This window comes from Grammomys surdaster, unplaced genomic scaffold (genome assembly GCF_004785775.1).
Source record: "Grammomys surdaster isolate TR1022 unplaced genomic scaffold, NIH_TR_1.0 126546, whole genome shotgun sequence".
Classification (NCBI taxonomy): domain Eukaryota; kingdom Metazoa; phylum Chordata; class Mammalia; order Rodentia; family Muridae; genus Grammomys; species Grammomys surdaster.
This window is the reverse complement of record NW_021621338.1, coordinates 12051919-12060917: the sequence shown is the minus strand read 5'-3', so window position 1 is coordinate 12060917 and position 8999 is coordinate 12051919. Positions and strand designations below refer to the sequence as shown.

General features: G+C 46.1%; 1 protein-coding gene across 2 annotated transcripts in view; it reads left to right on the top strand.

Moving 5' to 3' along the window:
* The first annotated feature begins 2095 nt into the window (after nt 1–2095).
* Nucleotides 2096–8999, top strand: part of Thrb (thyroid hormone receptor beta) — a 343540-nt gene continuing 336636 nt past the window's right edge. For both annotated transcript variants that reach the window (XM_028760605.1, XM_028760609.1), the window contains exon 1: nt 2096–2182. The gene's annotated coding sequence lies outside the window, so the exon portion shown is untranslated. The remainder of the gene's footprint in view (nt 2183–8999) is intronic.

Genomic DNA, 8999 nt, shown 5'->3' with positions numbered 1-8999 from the left:
AATTCCTGTGTTGCCTTGTTGTGTAACAGACTCTTATGGTAACCCCTTACCACCACTCAACCAGTTCGGCTCTCTGAATAACCATTTAAATGGAATCCTACCAGATTTCCTTGTTTGAGCATTGCGATTATATAACACTGTCACAGCCAGTCTTGTAAACTGTTGTGTCACGAGACGTGAGACTTGTTTAATACTTTAACCGATTTTTGTTTCAGCACTTTCAGGCAAAGTGAAATCAGACAAAACAGTCTGAATAAAGAAAAGTAACCCTTTGTTGTTGTTATAGTTCATTTTTAGTATGTGTCTTTCTTTAGAAAGAATTTAAGAGCCGGGCGTTGGTGGCGCACGCCTTTAATCCCAGCACTTGGGAGGCAGAGGCAGGCGGATTTCTGAGTTCGAGGCCAGCCTGGTCTACAGAGTGAGTTCCAGGACAGCCAGGGCTACACAGAGAAACCCTGTCTCGAAAAACCAAAAAAAAAAAAAAAGAATTTAAGAAAAAACAAAGTTCAGAGTTATATGTAGGAGAAGTAAAACGTCCCAGGACTTCTCAGGGGCCTCTTGAATTCCCCTTGCTAACCTTATTACAGAGCTGTTCACAAGGCTTGGCCCCCCTATAAGACCTGGGCCGAGCCTGGCTTTTCTTCGCAGCCACCAGGGGGCTGTCTGGTTAAGAACTGTGTAGGAGAAGCTTTTCTCCAAACCAACCAAAACATCCCAAGGCAGCTTTGGAGCAAAGCCCAGGAACTTGCCTGCAAAACAACCCTCACTCTAGAGTTGGCAAGTTCTTGGTGAGGCTTCATTCCGGGTGAGGAATAAAACACGGATTTCTTGCAAAGAATTCAAAGGGAAACTGAGTCTGTTCTGGCCGCTGAGAAAGGCAACGTCCTAGCCCCAAAGCTGCTGTCTGCAGCAGCTTTCTCTCCTCAGTTCTGCGGAAAGCTTCAGATTCTCCACAGTTGCTAGTGCTGTGGTCAGAGGTGTGTTGGTCTTTCTCCCTTCCCCTTTCCTGTGGAATGCCCAAGTAACGCCAGGGGGAAAAAAACCTTATCACCCGTGGGAAATCTAGAAAACTCTTTAACATAATCTAGACATCATTCCCTCCGTTCAGATAGCCAAGCTCAGTATACCATACCGTGTTACACGGGTATTCTGAAGAAAAAGAACTTCAAGGTATTTTTTAACAGTGGTCATAAGAACATAATTGTATTCGTTCCTTAATCAAAGTAGTTTTGTCGCAACTTCCCACTGGCTGCGTGTTCTCTGAGCACTCTGCATTTTTCCGATAAAACCTACCTCCTAAGGCGCAGCAGGGAGCCGGCCTGGGTCATCTGGAGCAGCACACATTCGCCAGCTGTGTTTTCTCCCAACCTGAGTGCTTGACCTTCGGAACTTGAGGTATGGACATTTCAGCGCGGTATACTTGCAATGACAGAACCCTTCCAGGGTGGAGATAATTTTTGTCTTCCGGTTTTATATTTATATTTCTAGGACAAAGGCGAAATAATGAGGTGTCCCTTTAAATCCTACTTGTGGAACCAACCCGGAACACACTTAGTGAAGTGTGCGAGGGGGCACTTCTTATTTAGGGCAAGCAAGGCAATGTCCATTGGTGTGGGGGTCCAGAGCGGCCAGAGCCACAGGAGGATCTGAGCGCCCCGTGGTCCCACGCGCACCACAAGTGGTTTGGGGGCGGAAGGAGGAGCGCAGTGACACCTGTCGCGCCTGTAGGGCGACTCAGAGGGTTGTGCTCCTGGAGATCCCCTCTATCTCCTGTCATTTATACCCCCACCCCAACCCCAGTCACACTCCTGCCTTTTCAACTACAGGAATGATGGCTCAAATGGAACCTCCGCGCTCCTGCAGTTGGGTGGGTGGACACGCGGCCACCAGACCCGCAGCTACGTGACCCCGGAGAGGGTGGTGCACAAGGCGCCGTTACCACGAGGTTATAGCAGGGGACACTTGCACCTAGGCGGCAGGTGCGCAGGGCACCCGAGTGGCGGGTTGATCGGGCCGTGGTAGGGTGCACAGCCCGGAGGCCATTTCGTCGCTGCGACTCTGGAGGAGCCAGGGTGGCCTGAGCCTGCCGCGGCTGCTGTGAGAATCGGACGGGCTGGAGGACCAGAGGGGAAGAGCTGTCGGCGGTTCGCCTGCCGCCTTGGAGCTGGCACCCCAGTCCCGAGTAAGGCTGCGCGCTGGGTCCCCAGGAGGCGGGGACTCAGGCCCTGCACCTCGCTGCCGGCGCAGGTCGCTGCAGAGAGGTCGCCAGTGTCCGGGGACCCGCGCGGCGCCCCTCGGCGCCGGCGCTGGAGCAGAGTTGACAGGTCAAGGGAGTCGAGCTCGCCGGGGAGCCCGCGCCGCACGGGACCCCGTGGCGGAGGGGGCGGAGCAGGGAGGAGACTGCGGCTCGGCCGAGCACAGCGCAGCCTCGGGCGGGCGGGCGGCCGGCGTGACGCGGCGGGATTAACTTTGCATGGCTAATGCGAGCACCAGAGCGGAGGCCACTGGCTGCTCGGCCGCAGCTCGCCCGCAAGCCGCCTCGGGGCGCCACCGCCAGGCTCCAGCGCTCCGGTAACTTGGCGCGGCAGGGGGCGCAGGGTGGGCTGGGGGCTACGGTCCTGCGGGCCGGGAGCGGGTGGCCAGAGCCGCGCACTGTCCCTGCCACGGGCCTCTTCGCCCGGCTTCTCTCGGGCTCGGGCACCCCGTGCAGGGACCTGAAGCCAGAACCCAGCTAAGGACAAGCTCCTTGTGAAATGGAGTTTGGCATCCTGGGCGCCGAACCCAGTGGAAGTTTCCATGAGGAGGAAGTTGTAGGACATGGGGGTTCGGAAGAGGCTGACAGGCGCGGGGGTGGGCGATTTAAAGGGACTGTGGGTCTCGTGTCCCCCTCTTTTTGGCTCCTTCCCGGGAACTTCAAGCTTTGGAAAGGAGAAAGCTCCTGAATGTTAGCGCAGGTCAGTGTCAGACTGCCTCTCACCGGCTCCGCGGGCTCGCTCCCTCCAGAGTCTCTCTTTTCCTTCGCTTCTTTTGACGCAGCATCTTTTGGGGTCGTGCGTGTTGGTGATGATCCGGGTGGTGACAGCTGTGCGCCCCAAGACCAGGGAAGACGTCTTTGGAGGGTTTCTATGGCTAGGGTCAGTTGTCATTTTGGAGGAAGATTTCCCGTGACTACAGTGGGATTATTATTGGAGCTAATTCTTAAAGCCTATGGTTTGTTTTTAAGAGGGAGGGAGCGGGGTGTGCATACGTGGATGGCTTTGTTGTTGTTGTTGTTGTTGTTGTTGTTGTTGTTTTAATTAAAGGCTAACTGTATAATTTGCCCCAAGTGGGAAGTTTTTAAAGGTTATATTAAGCATTCCTATAGTGAGTCAAATAAAGTAAAGAATGAATACCTGGGCAGGCAAGTTCAATATTCCATTCTGCCCTTTGCAAGTACATGGCTGTGTCGAATCAGAAAATAACATTGCATAAATTCCTCCTCTTCGAGTGTGGTTGATCCTAGATACTAGAGATCGGTTTTAAAGACCCGTTTGAAACTGAGCAAATCAAACATTCTTTGTTCAATGCATGAAGAGGAGAACACAGCAATTTTGTTAATGATGGATGTATTAAGTACTAAAGACCCTTTGGGCAGTATCTTTATATGATTTGTCCCTGGTTTAGCATGTTTGCTGATACTATAATGAAATATTGCCTCACTGTGTTGCAAAGGAATAAACATTTCTTTTTGGTAAAGAAACGTTCCATGATTCATTCTGAATATTCTGGATGACTGATCTCCCTAATTCACTTCAGCTTGTTATTTCCCGTTCTGAAAGAAGTCATGTGCTGGGAACCATTAATGAAAAAGGTGTTTGAGTGGGAAGTATTTTAAACAGGGGCAGATATTAAAGCTCTTTCATGCTTATTGTCTGTGCTTCAATTAACCCAGGGAGAATTTAAGTAAAAAGTGTGTTTGCTTGAACCATTTTGTGAGAGATTGGTGAAGAGCAACTTACTGCTTTCCCATGTTAAAAAGATACTATTAGGATCCTATTTTTAAATGAATTCCAATTGTTTATTATATACTGGGAAAGGAAAATCGGCTTTACTTTGTGAGTAAAGGTAAATGATACTGAACTACTTCAGAGTTGCTATTTATTTAATGAAACTATTCTTGCTGGCATCACAATGCAAAAGCTTCATCTCATTGACATCGAGGTATTGCTATATAAAGTAACTGGCACTAGAAGGGGGATAACTATTCCACTTCTCCCCTTCCAGCTGCGTTGTGGTAAACGCTGCTGTAACAGGAGACTAGCTGCAACTTCCCTGTGACCCAGCACTTCTGGAAATAGATGATTAGTTAAACTCTTCCTAGGAAAGGAAAGCTGAGACCCTCTCCTGCCCTGCTTGTTTGTAGATGCTGGATCCATCCAGCAATGGATGCTTGGCAATACCAGCAAGCTTCTGCACTACTTGTGTAGTAAGCTCATCTTTTCCATGGAAATCAGTAGAGGTGACTGGCTTCTTTAGTCTCTTGCTCTTATGAAGGTGACATGCCACCTTCTTAGGCAGTAGGCAGTCTTTCTTCTTGCATTCTCTCTCAAAGATCCTCTGCTTTTTGTTCTGTTTTCCCCCTCAATGCTGGATATGGTCAGAACTGTTCTTTTGTTCTGATTTTTGTGAATTTCTTTTTAACACTGAATTCTGACTGTTCTAGATGACAGTGTGGTGTCCAGGAGTATAGCAGTGTTGATAGCTTAGTGTACCCTTGTTCTCCCAGCATCTGGAAGAATACTTAGTACCCCATAGGCACTAAGTAAATTTTGACTGAACAAATTAGAAAAACATAGTCCTGACCCCAATGCCTAAGTACTTCAATCGTTGCCATTTTGGACATGCCTAAAATCTGATAAGGTGTGAACACACACACACACACACACACACACACACACACACTGTCTCTCCTCTCTCTCTCTCTCTCTCTCCCTCCCCCCCTCTCTCTCACCCACACGCACACACACACACACACACACACACACACACACACACGGCGGGGGGGCAGGGAGGGTCTTTGCATCTCCCTCACTCTCTGTTGCTCTCCGTCTGATAACAGCTGATCTGCCTTTCTGTCTAGTTAGTTCTCCAAGTTCCTCCTCCCTGCCTTTGCCTTGGCTGTATAGAAATCCTCAACAGTGCTTCTGCCTTACACATCTCCAGTCCCTTCGATTCCTGAAGGTATTGACCTTTAGTTACCTGCGTTTAAGCTGGATCTTACTCATTCCAGAGGCATTGTCGGGCCGAGAGTAAAGCTCTAGACTGCTCATTACCTGCTGAACTCAGGGACTTCTCATACTTTGATGCCATAACAAGGCCCCTGGCTTTGGCAGCTCTGGGGGGACCAAGGACTGACAGTGACAATGTTTAGGCTACAAAATTGTTGGCTGGGGAGGGGGATATTAGGCTTATTGGATCTAACATAACCCAGTAAAGTTCTTGGTGATAGATTCAGAAATAACCTGCTCGTTACTGTATGCTGTTAGGTATCCAGCCTTTGCCTGGGTTTCCCCTTCCCCCACCCTTTTCCACTTTCATAAACATATTCTGATCCAGGTGATTGTGAAGAGTGTTCAGCTATCTGAATTTTCAAGTGAACAGAGTTTAGTACCTAAAGGGTCATTTTCAAATTATAATTCACAGCAATTTTTGACAATTCAGAACACAAGAAAATTGCAGCTGATAATCATGGTAATTTATTTTTATAGAAAACTAAGTTTTAGAAATGTGTCTGAGTAAATACATAATAAAAACCTGCAAAATGTAGCTGAAGAGATGGCTCAGCAATTAAGAGTGCTTGTTGTTCTCAGAAGACCTGAGTTTAGTTCATAGCACCCACGTCAGGCAACTCATCACTGCCCATAACTCTGTCTCTAGAGCATCTGATATCCTCTTCTGGACTTCTTAGGCATCTATACTTGGATACACATACCCTCATACATATGCATGTGTTGTAAAATAAATAATGAAAATAACCATTTAATTAAAAATCCTGTGAAATAATGGTAGTACTTTTAATAGTGGGAGGGAAGAAAAGATTGATGTTTTGGGAAATGAAGAAGATAATTGTACCAAAATCCAATGGGCTTACTGCTGTCATATATTTAATTTAGTGCTAGGTTTTTGTGGTAGCCAGTTTACCAGAAAAAGGGGGTAGGGTGGGAGGGTCTATCTGGCTTTGATATTCAGGAGAATGGATCAGATGCCATTTGCAGGATGTTTACCATGGTACCTGACAGAGTCACTAAGAATAAAGTAGACCTCTTTATGTGATCATATTTCTGAAAACTCTCAAGAGGAGAGAAATGAAGAGAACATGATGAGGAAAAGAATCCTAATGGAGATTTCTCTGTGGGGCTAAGCTGATATGGTGTAGTGGTCCAGGTTCTGGCATATGCCTCGATATTTAAACTGAGCTCAGATGAGTGGGATCAGTGGCTAATATGTCCACTAAGGTAACTATCTCAAGATCCAGTGTGTCACCCTGGCTTTTGTCTGAAGCAACTGGAGAGGACAGGACAGCTGGGGATTCGAACATGATCCTGTATTGGTAGAGTTCCTGAGCAGGGACCTCTAATGCTTTGTGCCTTGATCTTTGTATCTCTGTCTTTGAGAGTGATATTTCTGTTTCCTTCTCTGCCCCACTTCTAAATTGTGATGAGAGCCTGTGTGGTGGTTTGCCCATCCCTGATACAGAGTGCCTAGAAAGACCTTGGCACATGGGTACGGTTATTGGAAGATGACAGACTGGGGCAGGACAGCTTCTCTTTCTCTTCCATGTCAGTATAAAGCACCATCTTTCATCATGGCTTGGCTAAAAATGAATGTCTGGATTACATCAGGAGCCAGATCATGTGACTGTTTCTGTGATTAGGACGTGAGCTTATGTCAAAACTGGATAAGCAATGCATGGCAAGTTAGCCTGTTTGTTTGGAAGTCATTTTCATGCCTTGATTTGGTTTCTCAGCCTGCAGATACACATATGTCTACCATATACCTGGCCCTGTTACGTGATTTGAAATTCAGAGTATAGCCAGTGACAGGTGGAACGTTGTGCAAAAATTAAGCCCTGGTGTGCTGCAGGGTCCTCCACTGGTGAAATAGACAGGCCTGTTGGGGTTTCATCTAAGACCCTTGGCTGAGGGTCGGGGGAGGATAAAGTCACTTCATTTCTAAGAGCTGTTTGTCTTGTGGTACGGTGAGAACTCCACCAGGATCCACCAACTCAATCTAAGGGCTTGAATTTATTGAGGCTAATGAATTTCTGACAGAATATGCTCATTTCTACTTTAATTTCCAGAACTTTCTAGTGCATCATAGAACTTGAGAAGATACCACATCTAAAAACAGAGTCTCGATCATGTGCTTTCATCTTCTTTGAGAGTCAGAGTAATGACTGACATCAACACTAATGTTCTTGTTTCTCTAGTGTCCTCATTTTAGGGAAGCCCTGAGGCATTGTGTGCTGGCAGCTCTTGGTCAGTGAGAAGCTTGCATCTATGATGAACCCTGCTACATTTTCTAAATTGACAGTTAGAGGGCCTGGATTTGAACCCAAGAAGATTGATGAAGTATGTCTCTGGAAACATCCTATGGCCCTTTCATCATCACAGACACATATCCTCAAAGGTGCACCCCAGAAAATGTGTCCAATGGCCAAAGATGTTCATGACATGTAAAATCTGATATATATATATATATATATATATATATATATATATATATATAACCAAGAGTAACCACCACCATATTTGAGCTTTGGCCAGAAAAACATAACCTTGAATTGCGCTAAACAATGCTTACCAAAAGTGACATCTATGTAGAGGTTTTTGAAAGACCAAAATCCAAGGTACAAATTCATGGCCCAAGTCATGGTCTGAAGATGTTGCTGGTCTACACATCAGAATTCCATTTTATCTTCTCTATCCTGATATTTTCTTCTAGTTTTCATTTTTGTACATCCTGTTTGTGTACCAAACATGTTCTGTGCTGAACACATGCACATATGTGTATTTGTATACTCCCTAATGGAATATTGTCACCTCATGGGGGGCACACCCAACATTTAGGGAGGATCAGCTAAACTGTTATTCACTCAAGTTTCTAGAGCCCAAAGAGGGCTTAAGGGAACCATTCCTCTCTTCCGTGGTGTAGAATTTAAGGAACTATTGGAGCCTCGAGTAGTAAGTCAGCTGAAGCCAAAGCTGGAGTTGAGGTGGGCAGTCGGAGGCAGCTGCTGTGCTTCTGTGTTGGGGAGAGCTGACGTGCTTCATGGTTTAGAGGCAAGCGTTGAGGAATCCAGGGAATAGCTTGCTCCTATGCAGGCAGGATGGATCAGGAGACTGCCTTCCACCATCTTAGTGTTTTCTCAGGACTGGTTTCCCAGGGTTCAGCAATGTGGGCCCAGCAAAAATGTTTGATGCTAACAAGCATGCTATTTCTCACCTTTTTCATCTTTTTCTCACATTTCTCTGAACCTCAAGATTCTGACTTATGTCCCAAATGTAGTCACAGCATGAAAAACTAAAAGGCTGAAGAGTCTTGTCTGATTTTTTCATTTAAAAAAACAAATGACCAAAAAATGTAATACCAAATGTCCCTTAAAAATATAAACAATGGCCTTTGAGGTTGATTTATTCTGTAGCCTAGTCCTTATACAGAATTCAATAAACACTGACACCCCTGAGGCCCTGGAGGGTGTAAAATCCTATTTCTTTAGGTTTATAATTTTTTGTACACTCTGTAGATTAATAATTACAAGGTGAAGGTGTGCTTGGACATGCGTTCCACATGTAGCATTTACTATTATTTAAAATATGTTCTCATGATGGGCACAGACACTTAAAATCTCTGCCAAGACAATGTGCAGATTAGGACAATGTGCCTCTTGGGACAGTGAACAGGAGGTTACAGTGTAGTACAGAGTGCCTCAATAGCAGACAACATTAATATTTGGGACC